Source organism: Scomber scombrus, chromosome 9, assembly GCF_963691925.1.
Source record: "Scomber scombrus chromosome 9, fScoSco1.1, whole genome shotgun sequence".
Taxonomy (NCBI): Eukaryota; Metazoa; Chordata; class Actinopteri; order Scombriformes; family Scombridae; genus Scomber; species Scomber scombrus.
In genome coordinates, this window is record NC_084978.1 from 2,602,945 (window position 1) to 2,629,310 (window position 26,366).

The following is a 26,366-nucleotide window of genomic DNA, read 5'->3' on the forward strand; positions in this document are numbered from 1 at the left end:
GGACAGAGGAAAGAAAGAGCGAAGTAGGGAAGGAAAGAAGGAGGGAGGGAGGGATGAAAGAAGGAATGAGGGAGGGAGGGAGAAAGAAAAGAAGGAAGGGAGCTAAAACGGCTTGTTTCTGACAGAGGCTGAACTGAGGAGCTGAATAAAGGACCAGTAGAAGATACATAAGGATGTTTTTTTAACCGAGTACTTTTACACTATGGTATTGATATTTGTTTTTCCTCTTTCTTCTCCTGTTGACTTGATTTTTCATCTAGTTTTGATTTTCACAGCTTAAATTGGTCGTTTTCACCCGAGAGCCACCAAACTTCAAGTGCTACCTCAGTTAACACCACCAAAAAAACCTTCACTGAATGCTACCTTCTTTTTCTTTTGTACCTTTTTTTAGTCTGGAGGACTTGAGGAGCACTTTGTCTGGACTTGAGGAACCATTGTTACACTTCATTTATTGTAAATTCACTGTCTGAGGTTCTTGGAGTTGAGGTGTTATTGTTGTATTTCTTTGTGGAGGCACCAACCTAAAATCTCACCCATCTAACAGCTCAGTGTGTGTGTGTGTGTGTGTGTGTGTGTGTGTGTGTGTGTGTGTGTGTGTGTGTGTGTGTGTGTGTGTGTGTGTGTGTGTGTGTGTGTGTGTAATCATGCTCATCCTGTGTGTGCAATAAAACACTTCTGAAGTGCAATATAAATGTTATGTTCTGAAATTGCAGAATAATTGGAAACATTTTTTGCTATTATAATCATGCAACCCTACTTTTTTATGTCCAGAACCACATGGGCCCAAAAACTCACAACTATTCAGTCTAGTTTCATGTTTACCATGTTTGATCTTGTTTATCTTCTTTTTGATTGTGTTAATTATTACTGAGGTACGTATAACATGTAGAGTTGTTGCACATTAGCCTTCACTATAAACACTGTGATACCTAGCCTGTCTATTTATATTGCATCTGTCCCTATTAAGCCTCCTTTTGTCCTCGAATCGAGGAAGGAAAGGAGGGAGGAAGGACGGAAAGGAAAGAAGGAAGGGAGGGAGGAAAGGAAGGACGGAGGAAAGAAGGAAGGAAGGTAGGAGGGAGGGAGGAAAGAAGGAAGGAGGGAAGGAATGGAGGGAGGAAGGAAGGAAAAGTGGGAGAAAGAAAGGAAGGAAATTAGGAGGAAGGGAGAAAGGAAAAGAGGAAGGGAGGAAGGAAGGAAACAAGGACAGAGGAAAGAAGGAAGGTAATGGGGAGGAAAGAAAGAGAAAAGGAGGAGGGAAGAAGGGAGGAAGGGAGAGAAGGTAGGAGGGAGGGAGAGAGAGAAAGGAAAAGAGGAAGGAGGAAGGAATGAAAGAAGGAAGGCAATGGGGAGGAAAGAAAGAGAGAAGGAGGGAGAGAGGAAAGAAGGAAAGAAACAACAGTCAAAACAGACGGGGTCAATTTGACCCGGGAGTATGACACAAAGTTTAAACATCTAAAATCCATTTTGCAGTCTGTCTGAACACACAGTATCATCTTAGTCATATAAGCTACATCCTTTACAAAGCTGCTCATGCTTTATCTCACTTTAAAAAAACAACAACTTTTTGGGCAAACATGACGATGCATCACACGTTGAATCAGAGTTTAAAACAAAGAGCTTCTCTGCACATCATCCAGCAGCTGAATCAGATGCTTCACTCGGATCCATTCATGCATTATTATACACGAGTAAATATTGACACACACTCCTGAGAGCTGCAGCTATACGACAGACCTCCAACTCCCACTACTACTACTACAATTACTACTGCTGCTGCTGTATCTTTTCCTTTATGTCTTGTACTACTAGTTCTACTTCTACTACTACTACCCTGGAAGTCTATGAATCATACTCTCTCTCTCTCTCTCTCTCTCTCTCTCTTTCTCTCTCTCTCTCTCTCTCTTTCTCTCTTTCTCTGTGTGTGTTTGTGAAATTGCCTTTGATTACAGAGCTTCATTACATTTCATTACAGCAGCTGCTGCTCTCTACAGTACATTAAAAACTCAAGCAGCCTCAACTTTTGAGGATGTGGGATATTAGCACTGACTGCCGTCTCCACATCTCCATTCACAAGTTGTTTTTTTTATTGTTTTTATTGTCAATTACAGAGGCGCTCTCTGTGTGTTAGTTACAGCTTTATGGCTGTTTTAGAGCTCTGTGTTGGTGCAGTCATACAGGCTCCGACATGAATTATGGGCCTAATATTAAAGGCATTTTCAGAGTTTCCTTCGGAGAGCAGTTTCAATCATTCCTCGGCTGCTGAGTGTCATCAGATTCAACAGTAAAATTACAGTTGCACACCATCAATGTAATGTGTTATGTACGAGCGTCTCCTCCATGTCTCTGCTCTCTGTGACCTGATGAGAGTGTTTTTCTGTTTAATCAAAACCGAGGCTGTAAAAAAGCCCTGATGCATCAGTTAGAGCGGAGGTTTTTTTGGAAAGTCGGAGGCGAGAGTTGAAGTGGAGGAGGTGATGGGAGGGGAGGGGGTATGAAGAGAGAGAGAGAGAGAGAGAGATGCTGCCTGAGGAGAAAGAGACAGGTGCACGCCGATGTTCAGAAAAACAACAGGAAGTTAGTTATTGTAGTCTGGCTGCTGATTCGCCTGCTTATCAACACAGTCAGCAGTTAGAGCTGCAGCAGCGGTTGTGACACACAGCTCATGGAGGCAATTAGGTTTCCTTTAAAAAAAAAAAAAAAAAATGTGTCTTAAATCACAAGCCTCAAACTGCACAGTCTGGCACGATGTCACACTTTGAAACCCTCTCAGTAGTTTTAGTGACTGTTGCCACCTTTCGGACGACAAATTGAACATGTTGCTGTGTCTCAAATCTCTTCTTCTGTTCTTACACTTCTTAACCTTCCTGTCATCCTCCCCGTCTGTTTTGACTGTTCCTTCTTTCCTCCCTTCCTTCCTTCCATCTGTCCTTCCTCCCTTCATCCTTCTCTATTTATTTCCTTCCTGTCTCTTTCCTCCCTTCCTTCTTTCCTTCTTCCATCCCCCTTTCTTCCTTCCTTCCTTCCTCCTACCTTCCTCCTTCTCTCTTTATTTCCTCCCCCCTACCTTCCTCCCTTCCCTTTTTCCTCTGTCCTTCTTTCCTTCCTTCCTCCCTTCCTCTTTTCCTTTTTCCCTCCCTCCCTCCTTCCTTCTTTCCTCCCTCCCTCCTACCTTCCTTCCTCCCTTCCTTCTTTCCTTTCCTCCCTTCCTTCCTCCCTCCTTTCCTTCCTTCTTCCTTCCTCCTTTCCTTCCTTCTTCCTTCCTTCTCCTCCCTTCCTTCTTCCTCCCTTTTTTCCTCCTTTCCTTCCTTCTTCCTCCCTTCCTTCCTTGACTCGAGGACAACATGAGGGTTAATATTGTAAGTGCATGAGTACGTTAAAACTGAGAAGTATGGAGACATGCAGCACTATGAGTACCCATATTTTACTCATAGTGCAAAAAATGTCAAGTGTGTAACTATGGACACGTCTCGCCCTCAACGGTCGCCATCTTGGCTCCGTAGCAGAAGGGGAGGGACCACTTTTTACCGCCTCAAGTACAAGGAAATGAGCGGCTCCTCATCAGGATAGAACATCACCACATTATACAAATGTAAATTATACATTTGTTTTTATGCACTAAGCTCCACTATACTGTTGTCACATATAAACCATCCCTAGGTTTATTGGGTTAATTTAAAATGATTTGATACTGCAAACAATAATGTGAATGCAAACATAAGTGCTGTGTTTGATTTGAGACACTAACCTGTAGAAAGTAAGTACATAGTGCACAGTGTACTACACAGAAGTGGAAGTGTGTGATTTAAGACCCAGCAATTGTCTTTTATTTGGGTCAAAACAGTAGTTAATGATTGTATTATGAGCTAATTATCTGGTAATATATACAAATAAAGCATAAAGCAAACTGAAATAATAAGGGAGATATAACACAGTGGTTGTAAGAGCATCGCTTGTCTTTCCGGGTCAAAATTGACCCAATTAGGTTTGACTGTTTATAAAAGATAAAGGTTTAAATTATCACCTAATTCTGTGTTAGACCTTTTTAGCCATTTTCATTCTAATTTATCACCAGAGGTTTTACACAAACTCTTTAAAATTATGGCTAATATGTCTCATTTAAATAAAGTCATACCTCATTTTTTTAATTAAAGCTTGTTGTCCTCTTGGGTCAAAACTGTCTGGATGAAAACAACACATTCATTTAGTTTTTGTTGTTTTCTTTTAATTACAACAGGCTTATTTTGACATTAGAATTTTATTTCAGTTAAAATATTAAACTATTACTCTCACGCCCTCATGCAGTTTATTTATTTATTTTTTAAGGCTCACATTAAAAAGAGTAAATATAACTAATTGCTCAGATGCTCCTCGTGTAAATTAACTTTGTATTTTACAAGAAGAAAATGCTCAAACACTTCAACTCATTACTGTAACAGAGGGGGGCTTTCTTGTTTTTTGGCTTAGAGAGGGGTTTATTGTCGGGTATGAGTCACACACACACACACACACACACACACACACACACACACACACACACACACACACACACACACACACACACAGTCTTAAAGAAACTATTCCTGGACGTTGTTGACTCATTCCAGGTGTAAATCGTCCATTTTCAGCCTCGTCGGCGACACTTGTGACACGAGGCGGTGAGGAGGAGGGACGAGAGGAAGAGGAGGAAGAGGAAGGGGAGGAGAGAGGGGGGGGGGGGGGGGGGGTGGTGGTGGATGAGGTCTTTTCTAGATGGATGTCTCCTTTTATCTTCATGGAGACGGGTCAAAGGGAGAGGAAATGTGACAGACAGGGACGGCGGCTGGATTCTCCAAGCTTTTGTATGTAATTAGCGCTCCATTTAGCAGAAATCAAAGGCAGCAGCTTGACATTTAATTTCCTCCTGAGCACTACTGTCATTATCTGCTGGGTGTAACGTTATGCTGCGGCTGCTGCTGCTCAGCGGTTTCGACCGGAGCCGCTATCGTATCCAGATGAATGGTGTTTTTTTTTTTTTTCTCCCACCGATGTGACACCTTTCATCACATTAAAAAGGTTCGTACTCTGAAAAACATTTAGCGCAGTCATTATCTGAAACGCCTGATAATTAGTGGGAAGAAATGAGTTTAGACTTTTTTTTTTGTTGATTTTGATGAGAAAGTTTAAAAAGTTGTCTCCAAAAAAATACTTTTCAGATCATTTCCAGCCATCATTACAACATGGACACAAGTATGTGGACACCTCAAGACCCAACATATAGTAATACACTATAGGAGTTAGTTTACTTCCTCTGATGTGCTTTTTGGATGGTCTATTAAATTTAGAAACTCCCTCCACTCACACCTTCCCTACACAACCTGGTTTCAAAGGAAAACATGAAATAACCCTAACCCTCTGAACACTGGAACCCGTGTTTCTGGCGTCTAATATGTAAACTTTACGTGTCAATATCACAGAAACAATACCAATGTAAAGTCAGTAAAGCCCAATTTCCACCTGGTCCGTCTGCGGCGTGGAACGGCTGTGTTATCAATCCACAGCATTTCTATTTTTGAAGGAGCAGTTTCTAAATCACGACCATAGACTGTATATAAGAAATGGACGTAACATCCGTGACGTCACCCATTGGTTTGTGGACTGCTGCTCGGAAGCCAATAGTATCGGATCTGAGCAGCGCCATCTTGAAAATTTCCGGGAAAAATAAAAACACAGATTTTACTTATATGGGCATCAGGAGGAGCAAGAGGACGGAGCGGGGGAGGTGTGGAGGGCTTGATCTACCACAGTCTACACCGGCAACCTGGTGATGCTAACCAAGTTAGCTGTTACGACTATAACCACAAAACTCCGGAGAAAACTGTCGGTGTGAAACAAGTTCACGGCTATTTCCTGCAGTCTAACTGTCCGCCCTCCTGAACCTGTGAACCAATCAACCTGTCAATCACGACGGCAGTTTATTTCTGCTTCGTATACATCATGTAGAATATCAACTTCTAACCAACGGCACAACTACACGAGTCAGACACTTTGCATCCTGCAGAAGTGTCAAAAAAAGGTGGTGACGCTACATGTAGGGTCACGAGCCGATGCTCACACCTTCTTCACGCTGTGATTGGTCAGCTGAGCGGAGGTGAGATAGAGGGGAGTCAGGGTTTGAACTTCTCTCTCTCTCTCTCTCTCTCTCTCTCTCTCTCTCTCTCTCTCTCTCTCTCTCTAGCTCTTCTTTATCATTCCTGGCAACTATTCTTCTGTTTTATACTTCCAGGAGAGAAAATATGCAACGTTACATCCGTGTTTAATCAACAAACATCCTCTCTCTGTGTGAAAGCTTTTCAATCTGCCTCCATTTATGAAGAAAGGAATCACTTTTATTTATCTCTGTGTCCATAAATGTTGAAACATGGTCAAAAATCACCTCCTACTTTATGTAATACTCACCATCTGAGGCCACACTGGAGCTGCTGTGGTGAAATAAAGGGTGAAATATCTCTTTACTGTGCATGATATGTACATTATGATCAATTGCTCACATTTGAGACGCTGAAACTTTCAGATTTTTGGCATTTTTGCTTAAAATAAACACTAAAACAATGATTTGATCATCAAAATAGTTGCCAGTTAACATTTGATTAATTGACTAATTGTTGCAGCTTTAGTTTTTAACCCTCCTGTTGTCCTCGAGAAAAGGAAGGAAGGGAGGAGGAAGGAAAGGAGGGAGGAAGGGAGGAAGAAGCAAGAAATTAAAGGAGGGAGGAAGGAAGGGAGGAAAGGAAAGAATGAAGGGAGGAAGGAAGAAGGAAGGAATGGAGGGAGGGAGGAAGGAAGGAAGGGAGGAGGAAAGGAGGGAGGAATGGAGGAAGAAGGAAGGAAAGGAGGGAGGAAGGGAGGAAAAAGCAAGAAATTAAAGGAGGGAGGAAGGAAGGGAGGAAAGTGAGGACTGAAGGGAGGAAGGAAGAAGGAAGGATTGGAGGGAGGGAGGAAGGAAGGAAGGGAGGAAGGAAGAAGGAAGGAAAGGTGGGAAGAAGGGAGGAAGAAGGAAGGAATGGAGGGAGGGAGGGAAGAAGGGAGGAAGGAAAGGAAGGAAGGAGGGAGGGAGGAATGGAGGAAGGGAGGAAAGAACGGAGGACAGAAGGAAGGAGGGAGGGAGTAAGTAAGGAAAAGATGAAGGAAAGAAGGGAGGGGGAACGTAGGAAGGAAAGAAAGAGAGAAGGAAGGAGGAAGGACAGACGGAAGGAAGGAAGGGAGGACAGAAGGAACAGTCATAACAGCCGGGAACAATTTGACCCGGGAGGACGACACAAAGGTTAAATACAAAATGCAGAATTTACTCAGATTTCACAGCTTTTTTCTTCTAGAGCAACAAAAGGAGGGTTGCTTTATGCATTAATACTCCACAACAACACCTAGAAACACAGTTTAATGTTTAATTTAATATCTGCTCCATGTCTGACTCATGTGTTTCTGTTAAAGAGTAACAGTAAAGTCAGGGATGCAGGTTTGATGTTGGAGGGTTTTTATCGTCGTCTTGCTGACAGCTTCTGCTTCCTGGTTTCTCCGCCGTGTGCCGGAGTCGTCAGCTTGAATGAGTCTGAGCGTCGGTCAGGGCCGTTCTGCCGGGTTTCCAGCAACGTCCGGACTCCCCTGGCTCCTCCTCATCCCTGATCTAATAACTGTGTGGCTCACAGCGGAGAATAAAAAAAAGCAGTACGCTGGCTGGCGGCTGATAAAAAAAAAAAAAAAACGACTGAGAGACAAAGAGGCGTTGTGCAGCCTGCTGAACTCATGCTTCGATTAAAGATGGATGGAGGCTCGAGTGCTTCTGATTCAACCTGCCGCGCTGAATTTACTCCCACTGTTAAAAAATAGAGGGTTTTATTTTTATCAGGTCAACATCAGTGGCTTGTTAATGCAGCCAATCAGAAAGCTCTTTTGTGAGTTTAGCAGCAAACATTCATCAATGCTGCCTTAATAATACCAATTTCCTGCAACATAAAGTGGAAATACCTAATTTAGCATACTTTAAATGGCTTCAATCTGCAAAATTGAACCCCTTAAATACAGTTTTAAAGGCAAATTTGACATTTGACAGCAGTAAAAACACCCAAATATAATTTTCTTTTATACCTGTTCTGGGTCAAATTATCTCCGTATCTATTGACATGTGTTTTAGTGAAATGAATAGTTAATAGTTTTAATAAGATAGTAGTTATGAGGATTTCTTTTTATGATGTAGCAGTGAAGACTGATGGCTCTAATGGTTATACAATAAACCCCACAGTTCCATAAAGCTCTGCTCATTTTACCTTTACATATAAAATAACATTTACATCATTATTGCTATGTTATATTTTCATGTCTTAGGTAAAATAGGACATGATATTGTGTGATAGGAGATGTTTAGTGGTGTAAAAGCTAAAAAATACACTCTCTCTGCTCTCTGAGACATGAATCAAGGTTTAACCCTCCTGTTGTCCTCGAGTCAAGGAAGGAAGGAAGGGAGGAAGAAGGAAGGATGGAAGGGGGGAAGAAGGGAGGAAAGGAGGAAGGAAGGGAAGAAGGAAAGGAGGGAAGGAAGGAAAGGAGGGAGGAAGGGAAGAAGGAAAGGAGGGAAGGAAGGAAAGGAGGGAGGAAGGAAAGGAAAGAAGGAAGGGAGGAAGGAAGGAAGGACGGAGGAAAGAAGGAATGAGGTAGGGAGGAAGGAAAGAAAGAAGGACAGAGGAAAGAAGGAAGGGAGGAAGGTAGGGGGGAGGAAAGAAAGATAGAAGGAGGGAGGGAGGAAGGAAGGAAAGGAAGGAAGGAAGGAAGGAAGGAAAGAAAGAGGGAAGAAAGGGGGATGGAGGTAGGAAAGAAGGAAGGGAGGAAAGAGAGGAAGGAAAGAAAGAGAGAAGGAGGGAGGGAGGAAGGACAGACGGATGGAAGGAAGGGAGGAAAGAAGGAACAGTCAAAACAGACGGGGTCAATTTGACCCGGGAGGACGACACAAAGGTTATGAGGCCACGCCATCATTTGGGTTCCCAGGCCTGTATTTTGGTGTTTCCATGTTTCCATCTATCAGCAGAAGCAGAAGCAGCAGCTCTTTCTGCGGAGAGCAACTTTAAAATAAGAGGACGCAGCTCCGAAGGGGATTTAAATAACAGGCGTATACTGTAGCAGCAAGTTCACTGCAAAACAGAAGCTCTAATTATTACTGGGGGTGAAAAATGACCCACATATGTGCTCTGAACTGGATTAAAATCACTGACCAGGGTAAGTAATGTTGAAATCGCCTCCTCTAGAGATATAAATCCAGTCTCTGAACGAGGCTTTAGAGACCGAGGAGAGGTTTAAAGGTTCGTAATAGAAGTTAGTTTGGAAAAGAAAGGAACTGGCCTCCTATTGGCTCAACAATAAAATGTGTATGAGATGGTAAGACATAAAAATAGACATGAAAGAGAGAGGAAGAGTCATAAGAGGGAAGAATAGCAGGAATAAGTGTATATGAATCCAACATCATTCAGACTTTATTTTCATAACACTTTTCATACATATAAATATAACATCAAGTACTTTAAAACATAGTTAAAAAACAAAACAAACCAACATAAAATGAATAAAAATAAAAATGTATGTAACAACATTATCACAAAATTGAGTAGTAGTCAGTTAAAAATATGAAAATTAATATCTATGTATTTTTTATCTTTATTATTTCTTAATTTATATTTTTAATTTATATTAGTTCTTATATTTTAATTTATTTTATTTATAATATTTCTTATTTTTTTATTTGTATAATTTGTTATATTTTTATTTCTATTATTTATAAGATGTTATTTCTTTAATGTCTATTATTGCTTTATTTTAATCTTTATAATTTCTTATATTTGTATTTCTATTATTTATTATATTTTTATTTATTTTATATACATTTTTATTTTTAATCATTATTTCTTACAATTTTTATTTCTACTATTTATTATATTTGTATTAATTTTATTTATATTATTTTTTATTTTATTTTTTATTTATTTTTTATTTTAATTATTTTATTATTTTATTTACTGCATCTTTATTCCTGGTTAAATTGGGTTTTAGAGGTTTAGAGGTCTAAATTGTATTCTCAGGATGAATGTTATGTAATTTGTGGGGTTTTCATGATTGCCTTATTGAGAAGTAGAAGTGATTATTATTATTTTTATATTATTTAAGATAATCTTTAGTTTTTAAGTTGGGTTTGGTGCATGTGACACAAAGCCAGAAACAACCAAACCATCCTGGATACTGAGGTTCAAGCTTCTGCAGCTTCTCTATCAACTGACCGATGAAAAGGAAAAGTTTGAGCCAGACCTCAGGGGTGAGGATGAGGAGAAGCCTTCGGCCCCTGGAGATGACCTCTGCCCCCCCAGAGACAACCTCGCCCCCCCCCGCCTCACCCCCCCCTCCCTGCTCTTCAGCTGCCACAGAGGGAATCGAACCCCGCAACGCTCCGCTGGGCCCTGCTAAGTCATGCAGGAGGGAGGAGACGAGCTGTCAGAAACTCCCATCATCCTCTCTGGAAATACTCTCCCCAGGGGCCACTTCAAAAAAAAAAAAATCCAAGGGGGTGGACAAAATAATGGAAACACCTCATTCCCCCTTCTCCCAAAAGGAAAGCTGTCTTTTCATCACTAAATGCTCGAAAAAAGGTGAGATAAAAATTTTAAAAAAGCTTTGAATTCAGCAACAAAAGTGTCTCCAGGATGTCTGATGGTACCACAAACACCTGATGTGACTGATAGTAATTATTGCTCTTTAGAAATTAGAAAAACCATCTAGAGACGCTGGCACAAACTCTATGAGGAGCTTCAACTAATTGGTAAAATCCTTCAACAAGACTGACTCATTTAAACTGGCTTATTTCCCAAAAGGTAACTTTAAATGGGGACAATATGTGTGGTTTAATAACATGATATTGGTCATGAATGAAGGTGAGAACGGAGCAGGAGTGTGTTGAGGAGTTTAGAAGGAGCTTGGATTAGAGCCACTGCTCCTTCGTGTTGAAAGGAGCAAGCTGAGGTAGTTCGGTAAAGCAGACTTGGTGGGAGACCCGAGGTCAGACCCACACTGGAGGGATTACATTCATCTTCTAGCTTGGGAATGACTCCAGATCCCCCTAAAGGAGCTGGAGGATGTTGGCTTTGGAGGAGGGTATCTGGGTTACCTTGTTACAAGAGCTTTAAACATATGTAAGCTTAAAAACTCAGGCTTTTTTTGCTTGGATTTCTTTAAGCAGAGTCACTACATGACTTAAGGTTTGTCCACACCAAGAACTAAAACAATAACTATTAAATATATAGGTTTAAAAATGGTTCTAACTCCAGTGGATGGAGGAGTCCACACCGCAACAATAACAACATTGACAATGGTGAACAATATTGTTGGATCACTCTCAGAGAAACCCTGACAGCCAATCAGAATCCTTCCTATAAACTGTACAGCAGCCTGACAGCCAATCAGAATCCTTCCTATAAACCAACCAGCAGCCTGACAGCCAATCAGAATCCTTCTTATAAACCAAACAGCAGCCTGACAGCCAATCAGAATCCTTCCTATAAACCAAACAGCAGCTTGACAGCCAATCAGAATCCTTCCTATAAACCATACAGCAGCCTGACAGCCAATCAGAATCCTTCCTATAAACCAAACAGCAGCCTGACAGCCAATCAGAATCCTTCTTATAAACCAAATAGCAGCCTGACAGCCAATCAGAATCCTTCCTATGGACCATACAGCAGCCTTACAGCCAATCAGAATCCTTCCTTCAGGCTGCCACATATACTACTCAGATATACCATCAGATTGCACGGGAGTTGTATTCTACTGTTTTTATGAAATTGAAATAGTTTCTTTTGGGTTGTTTTGCCTGTATGTCAACGGGTTTTCAGCACATGGTATATATATATATATATATATGCATTTAGCCCCTTTATAAATCACGTTTTTTGCTTGTAATAATACATTTATTTATATAGCACCTTTTAAAAACTAAACAACATTTACAAAGTGCTTTGACAGACAAAGCAAAAGCAGTACAATACAAAACAAGACACACAACACACAGAGAGCAGTAACAAGGCTGACATTGACAAGATGAAGATTTGTAGATTTATAGATTTGTAGATTTATTTATTTAAAAGACAGGGACAATGCATATTGATAAAAAAAACATTAACATGTAAATACACAAGATTATAGCCAGTGGCTAATTTGGCTCCTTTTAGCTGATTGTTTTGGTTTTACAGGACATTTACTGTCTGGTCCAGCCTCAGTGTGCAAACCATGTGTGAGCTTCCTGTCCAGCAGCAAACAACAGACACAACATTTGAGACTAGGAGGAGAAGAAAGTGGAACATCTCGCAGCTAAAGAGCCTAATACTCAAATGTGATTGGACACAAATATGACTCCAATGGGATTATCATGTTGTTCTGCATTTCTATGTTCACCGTAACAACTTTACAAGATGATAATATGTCTGAAATATGTGTTTCAGCTTGTCATGGACTTTGTAATTCCCTACCGCAACAAAAACAATCTAATAATGCAGCTTTAAAATAAAGTTCTGTAGGTGCATGGATGCATCCGACAGGGTTGAATCGGTTGAAGTTATCAACATTTTTATGACACAAGCTTGCGTCGAGCTCCCAGCGTGCATATGAAGAACAAGCAGAAACATTAGTTTTAAGGGTAAAATAGAATCCAGCGTCTTTCATGGTGAAAGACAAAGTGGAGCTAATGAAAGCCAACAGGAGTGTAATGCTGTGTGACTGATACTGGGCTCGCTGTCAGTCTGATTCTACTGGGAGAAGTGGGATGATGACAGATGAATTAGTGCGCTGACAGCCGGCGTGGAGGGACGGGTAATTGTTGCTGAGATGTGGCGAGTGTTTTCTGTCTCTCGCCACGTTAGACGAGGCCAATCAATCAGAGCTTTTTTATCTGAGCGCTCCAAACACACCGAATCCGCCGCTTGTGACACAAAGCAGCTCCGTGTTAACAGGCGTCGCCGGAGTCACGCCTGTTTCTGTGTTATTTCACTGTTGAGGTTGTCACGGGTGATGCAGCGGTGGATGATGCTGAGGGGTGACATGGGGAGGAAGAGGAGGAGGAGGAGGAGGAGGAAGAAGGGGTAAATGTGAGCTGATGGAACGTGTTCAGGCAGCTTTTCTCTCTCTTTGGTTAAGAGTGCAAAGGACAAAAACAACACTGACCTCGTCGGATGTGATTTGCAAATAACTCTCAGTGTCAGTTGTGGAGACTCTGAGCTGCCTCATATTCAGAGTATAAGATGTTTCCTTTATACACATGAACAATGAGAAGATCTGCACACTGTAATATGTATTAAATCAAAGCAGCATCACAACACAAAAAAACATGTATACATTGAGAAGCTGCCTCAATCAGCTAATAAGATCTGCATAAATTGAATTGTTGACATTTTAACTCTTTTATATTGTTCAGGATCAAATTTGACCCATTTTTTTTACACTTGACAGCTGTAAAAACACCTTATAAACATTTATTTTAGCCAGATTTTTCCTAATGTGACCCATAGACTGTATATAAGAAATGGACGTAACATTGGTTTGTGGACTGTTGCTCGGAGGCCAATAGTATCAGATCTGAGCAGCGCCATCTTGAAAATTTCAGGTGAATGCTGGGAAAAATAAAAACATGGATTCTACTTATATGGGCATCAGGAGGAGCATGAGGCGCCCTCCTGAACCTGTGAACCAATCAACTTGTCAATCCCGACGTAGCCACGCCCTAATGCATACCCTGCTTTATCGTCAAATATAAAAATCAGGGAGGCCAAAATGTCCCAAATGAACATCATACTGCATTGAAGAAGGCTTTAAACTAGCGATTGAGACCATAAACACATTTTGAAAACGTTTACTGAGGCTAGAAATCAAGTGAGAAGTTGGTGAATTCTCCATTGACTTGTATAGAGACGGAAGTCCTTTTGACACCAAAACGGTCGCCCCCTGGTGGCCTTTTGATAGAATGCAGTTTTAAGTTACTTCGACCGGAACTTCCCGCTTGATGTGACCCTAAATATACAAATATGTAAATAAAATGCATCCTTTTTTAAATGTTTGTGCCACTGATACACATTTTTCATTCATACAAATATACAAGTTTGACCTGTGCTTATTAAAAAAAGGCAAAAATTGACTAAAAAAACGCGATAGTGAATGTCTTTTTTCCATAGCTTTAATCAAACATGTATTAATGACTGATAGGGAATTTATGAATGAGAATTGTGAATCTGATGGTAATGTATCATGCCTAATGTTAAACTCTTCATGTCTGAATAAGCGTTTGCGTCACTTTTACAACAAAAGTCACATCAGCAATCTCACAGTTGACCTTTAACATTTCTGTAACGCTTTCAACACGGCACAAATCTGAATTAGATCAGATTAAGATAAAAAGATTATAAGACCACAGCAGCGAGCGGCCAAACATTCAGAGGTTCGCTGCAACAAATTGATTATTTGTATTATCTCTTATGCACAAAGACAATAAATTCTCCATGCAACAACAATAATAATCTAATGCGCTCTCTCATGTCAACTCGCATGGCTGAAATAATGAGTGAGTTTGACTTAATAGGAAATAAACTTGACCTGTCATTCAGTGATTGCTGAATTCACTCTTTAATAAAAATTAAATGATGAAACTCGGGTGTAAATCTATCCGCGGATTCACTGTGAAGAGCTGATTCTGCCTGTAAGAGAACAAATAACTCTAACTGTCTTCTTCCTGCTTATGAAAATATTTATAACTCGCCGTGCAGCAGGAGCCAAATATCTCACAAGCATTTCCTGTCATGTATGAACGAAGAACACTAACATAAAAAAATCTCTTAAACAGATCAAATAAAAACCTTATAAAAACGTCTGAAAATGTCCACGATTTCTCCTTTAATCTTCCTGTTGTCCTCGAGTCAAAGAAAGGAAGGGAGGAAGAAGGAAGGAAGGGAGGGAGGAAAGGAGGAAGAAGGAAGGAAAGGATGGAGGAAGGAAGGAAGGAAGGAAGGAGGGAGGGAGACAGGAAAAGAGGAAGGGAGATGGACAGAGGAAAAAAGGAAGGGAGGAAGGTAGGGGGGGAGGAAAGAAAGAGAGAAGTAGGGAAGGTGGAAAGGAGGAAGGAAAGGAAGGAAGGAGGGAGGGAAGGAAAGGAGGAAGGAAGGAGGGAAAGAGGGAATAAGGAAAAGAGGAAGTGAGATGGACAGAGTAAAAAAGGAAGGGAGGAAGGTAGGGGGAGGAAAGAAAGAGAGAAGTAGGGAAGGTGGAAAGAAGGAAGGGAGGAAAGAAAGGAAGGAAGGAAAGGAGGAGGGAGGGAGGAAGGACAGACGGAAGGAAGGAAGAAGGGGATGGAGTAAGCAAAGAAGGAAGGGAGGGAAGAGAGAGGAAGGAAAGAAAGAGAGAAGGAGGAAGGGCAGAATGAAGGAAGGAAGGGACGAAAGAAGGAACAGTCAAAACAGACGGGGTCAATTTGACCCTGGAGGACGACACAATGCTTGTTTATCACACTGTTGCTTCCTCAAACCCTCAAAGCAGAACAGGAAGTAGCACGTTTAGCAGCTAATTGGTGAGATGGCGGCGTGGAACGTACAGAACATGTAAAGAACATATGGATTAACAGTTGGGGGGTTGAAATATGTTGCCATGGCGTTTCCAAAAGTCTTTTTTAATGTTTATTTTAGTCGTGATTGCAATCAATTATCACTGCAGACCTCCACATTTAACTCCTATACAAACTTATTTATGTATTTTTACTGTTTAATCTATAAAGATGAACCAGTGCTGCTTCTTTCCATCTGGTCTCTATCTTTCCTTCTCTCCCTCTCTCTCTCTTTCTTTCTCTCTCTCTCTGTATACACCTGTTTTTTCCCCAGGCGCTGCGTTTCAGACACAATACAGCAGACAAAAAAGCTATTTTCAAAAGGCAGTGGCTCTTTTTCTTCCATTACACTCCTGGAAAAACAAACCTTACAGCGTTCCTAGAAGTATTTTCACTTAGGGTTTAACATCTGCAGCAGTTATTTTGTCCTGCACTCTCATACATTGTTGACAAGCTTTTTTTTCATTTCTTTTTTTTCATGCAAAATAAATCCTCCTGAACAAGCAAAGGTAAAAAAAAAAAAAAAACAAGGTATAACTCTGTAACTTTTAGTCTCTGAGTACATTTGAAATGATAAAGGGACACAATCAAAACAGGCATTTTAAATAATCTACTGTAATCTTTTACACTTTTATCATTATATTATATATATTTTATCATGGTTTTTGCCTTATTTGACAATTGAAAGAGTAGAACAGGGGTGTCAAACATATGGATCACGGCCCGCCAAAGGGTCCAATCTGGCCCACTGGATAACTTTGCAAAGCATGATGCCAGGTTACAGGAGCAGGTTAAATTGTGAGGAGCCTACTTTGTGTAAAACACTGCTTCAGAGGCTTTTTTTTTCACCCTGAGCAGAATACATGCATATTGTGGTCGTATTTAAAACATTCATATATTGCTCATTGTGCAACATATTTTCAATCAGCAGCTTCTGTGCAAAATGACTAAAGAGACATAATGTTGAAATTACACTAATTTTCCTGAACACATCTCACGCTGTTCTGTAACTAGATGGTTTATTATAGTAAGGTTATAATGTATATTGTATATTATAGGTTATTGTGCAATGAATTTACTTGTCTGGCCCACTCGAGATCAAATTGGGCTGTATGTGGCTCTGGAACTAGACAGGAAACAGGTGTAGAGAGAGTGGTATGATCTGCAATAAAGATGCAAGGCTGAAATCAAACCACAGACGTTGCTATATGTGGTTTACATCTAAACCAGTAGGTTACCACCATGTCACTCCAACATTGGACACATCTGCAGAAAAGCAGGACTGAATAAATGTCAGTGCAAATAAAAATGGAGGATCAGTTTGTAGAGCCCTTGACTGATTATAGCCTATGTCATATACCCACAATGATAAGAAGAGTAAAAACAAAAGTCTGCACACCATAGGAGCTCCCATGTAGGTATAATTTAATAAAGCATGACATTTCGAGCCATACTGGCTCTTCTTCAGATGCTATATATACCCACAATGTCCATGGTTTGAGTCCAGCAAGAGATGTTTTTTCATGTCATACTCATTTCTCTTGTGTCCTGTCAGGGTTAGGGTGTCTGGGTTAGGGCCAGATTAGCCACCAACTGTCCAATAAATGCAAAAATGTCCAAAAAACAATATTAAAACATTTAAAAGGCTCAGTGGGCAGCGTGTGTGCAGCATCTCATCTGAAGTTAAAACCACTTTCCACCCGTTTGTCTCGAGTGTACCTCGTCTCCTCTCGGAGGGATCGCGGCGCGTCTCTGATCCGCAGCCTGATTCTGGGAATCCTCCATCTTGATCCGTCCGACACGTTTCACTCCCAGTTCACTATAATCTTGTCTGAGGCTCCCATTATGCTTATTCCTCATTAAAATTTTATCAGCCATGGCAAATTGCAAAGATTAGAGAGGGAGGGAGGGAGCTTTTGGGCTCTCCAGCCTGTTCACAGATTTATTTATTGTTGCGGATCATCCGGGCTTATCTGCTCCCCAAAGCAAAGAAAAGTTCCCATCGGATGGCAAAGGTCATGAAATCTGATCTCCCAGCATGAATAATGGCGGGGAAGAGGGGGAGGTGGAACGTTTAGTTTGTCTAAAGTGTTCTCGCCCACACATTAATATTGTAATACTTTAATATCATAAAGTTTTGTTCTGCCCTATTGATTTCTCAGAGATGCGTATGAATATTTATGCTGTTGAGTGCAGCTTGTAAAGTTTGAGTCAGAGATGCTTTGGCTAATTATAGGCTGAAAGCGGCTGCGGCGGCTGCGGCTAATGAATCACACTCTTCCTGTTTGCATCCACCTGCCTCCCAGGTTCACTGACGGCGAACATCATAATAACTTTAATTTGTATATAGCGCAGTTCATACATTAAAATGAGGCTCAAAGTGCTTTTACGGTATGGCATTAAAAACAGAAACATCAAAAACGCAACATGTTGGTGAGCGAGTAAAACAATATGGAACAATTAGAGCAGGTTAAAATGAAAATCAAAGGGAAAATCAGGGTACAGTACATAATAATAAACAAATATGAATACAAAAGAAGTTAATAAAAATAGAATAAATGATGAAGTGAAATGCACAGAGCGAAAGAAAAGCAATACAAATGTACTATATTAACTAATCGCCTGCTTAAAGTAGGTCTTCAGTTGTTTTTTGTCAATGTTAACAGTGTTTTTATATCTAATGTAAATGGACAGGGTGCTTCACAGTCTTGGAGTGTATTTCCTTCCCTCCTTCCTTCCTCCCTTCCTTCTTTCCTCCCCCCTACCTTCCTCCCTTCCTCTTTTCCTTTCTCCCTCTCTCCCTCCTTCCTTCTTTCCTCCCTCGCTCCGTCCTTTCTTCCTTCCTTCTTTACTCCGTTCTTCCTCCATCCCCCTTTCTTCCTTCCTTCTGTCCTTCCTTCTTTCTTTCCTTCCTTCCTTTCCTTCCTCCCTTCCTTCTTTCCTCCCTCCCTTCCTTCTCTCTTTCTTTCCTTCCCCCCTACCTTCCTCCCTACCTGCTTTCCTCCGTCCTTCCTTCCTTCCTTCCTTCCTTCCTTCCTCCTTTCCTTCCTCCTTTCCTTCCTTCTTCCTTCCTTCCTCCCTCCTTTCCTTCCTTCTTCCTACCTTCCTTCCTTGACTCAAGGACAACAGGAGGGTTAAATCAATTGGAAAAGAAACACACAGTCAGTGCAAGGTAGAGGAGTAATGTGCTCTCTATTTTCCAGGTATTTGTTAGAAGTCTGGCAGCCGAGCTCTGAACTAGCTCAAGTTTTTCTATCAGCCTTTTTTATTTATTTCTTAGGCCAATAAAGAGGGCAGTACAAGAGTTCAACCTGTTGATAAAGGCATGGATCAGTCTCAAGGTATCCTGCTTTGATAGGAACAGACTCATTCTGGCAACAGGTGGATGAATGATGTCTTGCTCACTTTGCTGATTTGGGCTTCGACGCCTAAATCAGAGAGCAGAAACTCTTGTAGGTTGTCAAGCACAATGAAAAAGTGTCTCTCTCTCTTTGTTGAGCTGCTGCTAATGCTGAGTTTTTGCTATTTTGACACTTTGTCTTTTGATAGTAATAATTGGTACAACTCAGATTAGTTTCTAGAAAACCTTTAACCCTCCTGTTGTCCTCGAGTTAAGGAAGGAAGGAAGGGAGGAAGAAGGAAGGAAAGGAGGGAGGTAGGGAGGAAAGAAGGAAGGAAGGGAGGGAAGGAAGGATGGAAGGGAGGAAGAAGGAAGGAAAGGAGGAAGGAAGGAAGGGAGGAAGAAGGAAGGAAAGGAGGGAGGTAGGGAGGAAGAAGGAAGGAAGGAAGGAAAGAAGGAAGGGAGGAAGGAAAGGAAGGAATGAAGGATGGAGGAAAGAAGGACGGAAGGAAGGAAGGAAGGAGGGAGGGAGAATGGAAAAGAGGAAGGGAGGAGGGAAGAAAGGAGTAAGGAGGGAGGGAGGAAGGAAGGAAAGGAGTAAGAAGGAAGGAAGGAAGGAAAGAAGGAAGGAAGGAAGGAAAGGAGTAAGGAGGGATGGAGGGAGGAAGAAAGGAAAGGAGTAAGGAGGGAGGGAGGAAATTTGACCCGGGAGGACAACAGGAGGGTTAATTATCGGTGTCACATCCTGTTGTAGCTCGTGTTTTATTTTGAAAGTTATTCTCCCTTTATGTATTTTGTTAGTTTTACTTCCTGTGTTTCCCTTTCCTTGGTTAATTGCCTCATGTGTTTCACCTGTGTCTTGTTTAACTCACCTGTTTCCTGTTTAGTAATTACCTCATCATGTCTATATAGGTTTTGGTTTTCAGTTCAGTCTTTGTCCGAGTCTCTGTGTTGTTTTGTTCTGTGTGTTTTTGCAGCTCATATTTCTGCCAGTGTTCATTCGGCCTGTGTTTATCTGTTGAGTTTCTCCTGAGTTGGTTATTAAAGTTCGTGAAGTTTCAAGACTCTGTCTGCATCGTCTGCTTTTGTGTCCACCTGCTCCGCAATCTGTAACAATTGGTGTATTTGAAAGTGTTTCAGCTGCCATTTTTCTTTATTTGAGGTCATATTTTCTTGTTGTTAATTGAACTTATAAACCTTTACATACTTTTCAGGGTCTAATTTGACCCATTTTTACATCTGACAGAAGAAAAAAACCACCTTAAAACATCTTTCTTTTATAGCTAGAAATTTGATGCCCAGAATATACAATAAATGGAAATCTATCAACTTTCTAAACATTATTTTATGCATATTTATTCACATTTAATATAATTGAAATCATTACATTCTCCTGTGTTGACTTACATTGGACCAATACATATAATGTGATTGTAAGTGGGTTTATTTTAAAGAATACACTCTCTCTCTGCACTCTGAAAGCTTCATTAAGGATTAATCACCATTTCATTAAAGACTGATGTAGTCCCAAATTTATGTATAGACATTAATAATGAGGGGTTACTGTGAAATATGTGAGGGTTAACCTTAGTATGTTACACCCAGAGACGATAGGACATGTGGGTTCGCTGGCTCAACAGAAATGTACAAGTCAATGATTAGTTTTGGTAATTTATATTGAACATGTTGATGATGTAATGTAGTGGTGTGGGGTGGGGAGGTAGACAAAGACATCTTCTTGGCACAAAACCAAAAAGCAAGTCATGTTTCACAGATTCATGATCAGCCCAGGCAATAAAAAATCTTCTACCACAGGTATATGCATAATCAAAAATCAGGTTTAAAGCACAGTCAGATAGACCTATGAATCTCTCAGGATGTTTGATTAAAATGGCGTGCTGGTCGATAGTGTCAAATGCTGAGCTCAGATCTAAAAGGATGGGGGTTGACACTTGATTTGAGTCGGTGGCACGTCTGAGATCATTAATAACTTTGACTACGGCCCGTTTTCTGTACCGTCGGTTGGATCTAAACCCAGATTGGAACGTCTCCAAAAAGTCTGCACTCATTGACAAAGGTATTAAGTTGATTAAAAAGCACTTTCTCAAGAAACTTGCTCGTTAAAGGCAGATTGGATATAGGGCTGTAATTACTAAGGAGGTTTTTTTCATCTTGCTTTGGCTTTTTCTTTAATAGAAGCTTCACTACTGCAGTCTTAAAAAAGCAGTAGGAAAGATACCTGTTTCTACTGAAGTGGTAATTATCTTTAGGATGGAGGGAGACAAGCTGTCATATACATTCTTGAGGAACTTTCTAATGAGATCACATGTGGAAGAAGGCTTTTTGAGTTATAATCTCACAGAGGTAAGGTATGCGAAATACTGACGAAACATGTCGGAGGGCTGCTGTGGGATATGTGACCGAGCTTATTGCCTGACCTAATTGAGGCAACTCTTTCTTTTTAAGAAAAAGTAACTCCTCACACTCCTCACACTCCTGCCCGAAGTCAAAGGGAACCCAATATAACAACCTATCAGTGGTTGAGAATAGGACTAGGAGAATATTAGAAGAGTATTCTTAGAAAAATATGGCTTTAATGCACAAATATCTTCATCATCATTCATGCACCCAAGGCCTTGCTTTTAATGTTAGACCCTTTTTTTAGTTTCTACTTTGTTGAGTGTGTCAGCCAATTAACTGTTGAAGGCAACTACCATTTCATTGACTTTCTTTTAAGGAAAATCGTAGTTCTGCAGTGGTATCTAAGAGGGAATCTAAGGCGTCCGAATCAGTGGATAAGTTACTATTTCATTGCAGTACTTTTACTGTAACACTGCATACTACATCGCTCATAATACTGCAGTACTTTTACTGTAATGCCGCATACTACATCACTCATAATACTGCAGTACTTTTACTGTAATACTGCATACTACATTGCTCATTATACTGCAGTACTTTTACTGTAATACCGCATACTACATCGCTCATAATACTGCAGTACTTTTACTGTAATACTGCATACTACATCGCTCATAATACTGCAGTACTTTTACTGTAATACTGCATACTACACATCATAATACTGCAGTACTTTTACTGTAATGCCGCATACTACATCGCTCATAATACTGCAGTACTTTTACTGTAATGCCGCATACTACATCACTCGTAATACTGCAGTACTTTAACTACATCACCTCATAATACTGCAGTACTTTTACTGTAATACCGCACACTACATCGCTCATAATACTGCAGTACTTTTACTGTAATACTGCATACTACATCGCTCATAATACTGCAGTACTTTTACTGTAATACTGCATACTACATCGCTCATAATACTGCAGTACTTTACTATAATACTGCATACTACATCGCTCATAATACTGCAGTACTTTTACTGTAATACTGCATACTACATCGCTCATAATACTGCAGTACTTTTACTGTAATACTGTATACTACATCGCTCATAATACCGCAGTACTTTTACTGTAATGCCGCATACTACATCGCTCATAATACTGCAGTACTTTTACTGTAATGCCGCATACTACATCGCTCATAATACTGCAGTACTTTTACTGTAATGCCGCATACTACATCGCTCATAATACTGCAGTACTTTTACTGTAATACTGCATACTACATCACTCATAATAATACTGCAGTACTTTTACTGTAATACTGCAGTACTTTTACTGTAATGCTGCATACTACATCGCTCATAATACTGCAGTACTTTTACTGTAATACTGCATACTACATGGCTCATAATACTGCAGTACTTTTACTGTAATACTGCATACTACATCTCTCATAATACTGCAGTACTTTTACTGTAATGCCGCATACTACATCGCTCATAATACTGCAGTACTTTTACTGTAATACTGCATACTACATCGCTCATAATACTGCAGTACTTTTACTGTAATACTGCATACTACATCACTCATAATAATACTGCAGTACTTTTACTGTAATACTGCAGTACTTTTACTGTAATACTGCAGTACTTTTACTGTAATACTGCATACTACATCACTCATAATACTGCAGTACTTTTACTGTAATGCTGCATACTACATCGCTCATAATACTGCAGTACTTTTACTGTAATGCCGCATACTACATCGCTCATAATACTGCAGTACTTTTACTGTAATACTGCATACTACATCGCTCATAATACTGCAGTACTTTTACTGTAATGCCGCATACTACATCGCTCATGATACTGCAGTACTTTTACTGTAATGCCGCATACTACATCGCTCATGATACTGCAGTACTTTTACTGTAATACTGCATACTACATCACTCATAATACTGCAGTACTTTTACTGTAATACTGCATACTACATCACTCATAATACTGCAGTACTTTTACTGTAATACTGCATACTACATCACTCATAATACTGCAGTACTTTTACTGTAATACTGCATACTACATCACTCATAATACTGCAGTACTTTTACTGTAATACCGCACACTACATCGCTCATAATACTGCAGTACTTTTACTGTAATACTGCATACTACATCGCTCATAATACTGCAGTACTTTTACTGTAATACTGCATACTACATCGCTCATAATACTGCAGTACTTTTACTGTAATACTGCATACTACATCGCTCATAATACTGCAGTACTTTTACTGTAATACTGCATACTACATCGCTCATAATACTGCAGTACTTTTACTGTAATACTGCATACTACATCGCTCATAATACTGCAGTACTTTTACTGTAATACTGCATACTACATCACTCATAATACTGCAGTACTTTTACTGTAATACTGCATACTACATCGCTCATAATACTGCAGTACTTTTACTGTAATACTGCATACTACATCGCTCATAATACTGCAGTACTTTACTGTAATACTACATACTACATCGCTCATAATACTGCAGTACTTTTACTGTAATGCCGCATACTACATCGCTCATAATACTGTAGTACTTTTACTGTAATACTGCATACTACATCACTCATAATACTGCAGTACTTTTACTGTAATACTGCAGTACTTTTACTGTAATACTGCATACTACATCGCTCATAATACTGCAGTACTTTTACTGTAATACTGCATACTACATCGCTCATAATACTGCAGTACTTTTACCGTAATACTGCATACTACATCGCTCATAATACTGCAGTACTTTTACTGTAATACTGCATACTACATCGCTCATAATACTGTAGTACTTTTACTGTAATACTGCATACTACATCGCTCATTATACTGCAGTACTTTTACTGTAATACTGCATACTACATCGCTCATAATACTGCAGTACTTTTACTGTAATGCCGCATACTACATCGCTCATAATACTGTAGTACTTTTACTGTAATACTGCATACTACATCACTCATAATACTGCAGTACTTTTACTGTAATACTGCAGTACTTTTACTGTAATACTGCATACTACATCACTCATAATACTGCAGTACTTTTACTGTAATACTGCATACTACATCGCTCATAATGCTGCAGTACTTTTACTGTAATACTGCATACTACATCACTCATAATACTGCAGTACTTTTACCGTAATACTTCATACTACATCACTCATAATACTGCAGTACTTGACAGGATAATTACTGTCTTTAAAGTAGAATCGTAGTTCTGCAGTGGTATCTAAGAGGGAATCTAAGGCGTCCGAATCAGTGGATAAGTTGCTATTTCATTGCATTTTCCCTTTTGGTTCGACTTGGATTTCAAGCAAACCAAAATGCGTCAATAAAAGCCAAGGCTGCATTAATCAGAAATCTTGTAGTTTTGGCTGCAGAGAAAGTGAGTTTGTTTTTTTCTCCTGTGGGGATAGATATCTTTAAAATGGACTATCATAACTGTGGTCATCATTTGAGCCAAAATATGTGAGCAGAATGGCACATTTAAACGCATTTCAAGGCAACGTCTAGAGAATAATGTGTCAGGTTGTCTATTAATGTATTAACAGATGGTTGTATTAACACCACAGTCACTTGTAGGCATCCCCTCGGGGGGCTGCAGGGAAAAAGTCAGCTTGCAAGTTGGAGACCGGAAGCGACAGGTGTCGAGCTTTCTCAGCGGGTCTGGTCATGTGGCAGCTGATAGTCAGACTGTGGGAGTGTTAAAAATGGTATAAAATATGTTGTGTGTTACAGTATGTGCACCCAGTCTGCTAAGATGGGCACTGACTCTTAGATAAAAGGAAGGATGTTTGCAGGAGAGGTTAAAATTGCCAATAAAAAAGCATGCTTTGCTCCGTGCAGACAGACTGGAGCCATGCATGGATGGATAAGGATCTGGTCAAGTGGAGGTATAGGTCCAGAGACAAAGATGTGTTTGCCATAGTCATTAAGCAAGTTAGGGAGCCTGCTGGAAAATCCTGTTTTATAATATCTGAAGTCCATTTGGAAATGTCATTGTAGTTGACGTGGATGATAACATTTCACCGGGAGGCAGAGGTCCAGGATGTTAGCCACCTTAGTGACTAAGAAACACTACATCTTTACTGATCTTCTCCTGATGTTCTTCACTATTGAATCACCGGTAAGTGTAATGGAAGAAGCAGCTGAAGGGAAAAATATGGCGAATAAAAAAGGATAAAACGTCAATTTAAAAGAGAGAAACAGCTTCTGGTGGTTCAAACACAACGCAGACACATGCATATGGTTTACAAAAAGCTAACTTAACTTCTTTTTTCCCCCCAAATGATGGACATTAGAGAAGCAGCTGATGGTTATTCAGATTGCATTGGTGGTAAGGGAGCAGATGAAGATTGTCCACCTCAATCCAGTCCTCTATAACTTTAGATCCAGACATCTGATGAATAAAGTTCTTCATCCAATTAACCCTTACATACTGTTCAGGGTCTAATTTGACCCATGTTTTTCATTTAAGAGAAGAAAAGCCAATTTTGACGACGATCTTCACATGACCCAGAATATACAAAAAAAAATATACAAACATTTTACAACTTTCAAAAAAGGTTTAACAGCAGCTAAATACACAAAATTACACACAAAGTTATGCATAGAGACCAATTAAGAAGGGATACTGAGAAAAGCCTGAATATGAACAGTGTATAAAGGTTAACCCTTGTGTTGTCCACGAGTCAAGGAAGTAAGGGAGGAAGGAAGGATGGAAGGGAGGATGGAAGGGAGGAAGAAGGAAGGAAGGAATGGAGGGAGGAAGGAAGGAATGGAGGGAGGAAGGAAGGAAAGGGGGAAGGAAGGGAGGAAGAAGGAAGGAAATGTGGAAGGGAGGAAGGATGGAAGGGAGGAAGAAGGACGGAAAGGAGGAAGAAGGAAGGAAAGGAGGAAGAAGGAAGGAAGGGAGGGGGGAA

At 40.2% G+C, this 26,366-nt stretch overlaps 1 long non-coding RNA gene across 1 annotated transcript in view; it reads left to right on the top strand.

Annotated features, from left to right (window-relative positions):
- Positions 1 to 1,189: 1,189 nt before the first annotated feature.
- Positions 1,190 to 26,366, top strand: part of LOC133985995 (uncharacterized) — a 254,447-nt gene continuing 229,270 nt past the window's right edge. Inside the window, exon 1 of the long non-coding RNA XR_009925489.1 lies at positions 1,190 to 1,224. This is a non-coding gene — a long non-coding RNA (uncharacterized LOC133985995). The remainder of the gene's footprint in view (positions 1,225 to 26,366) is intronic.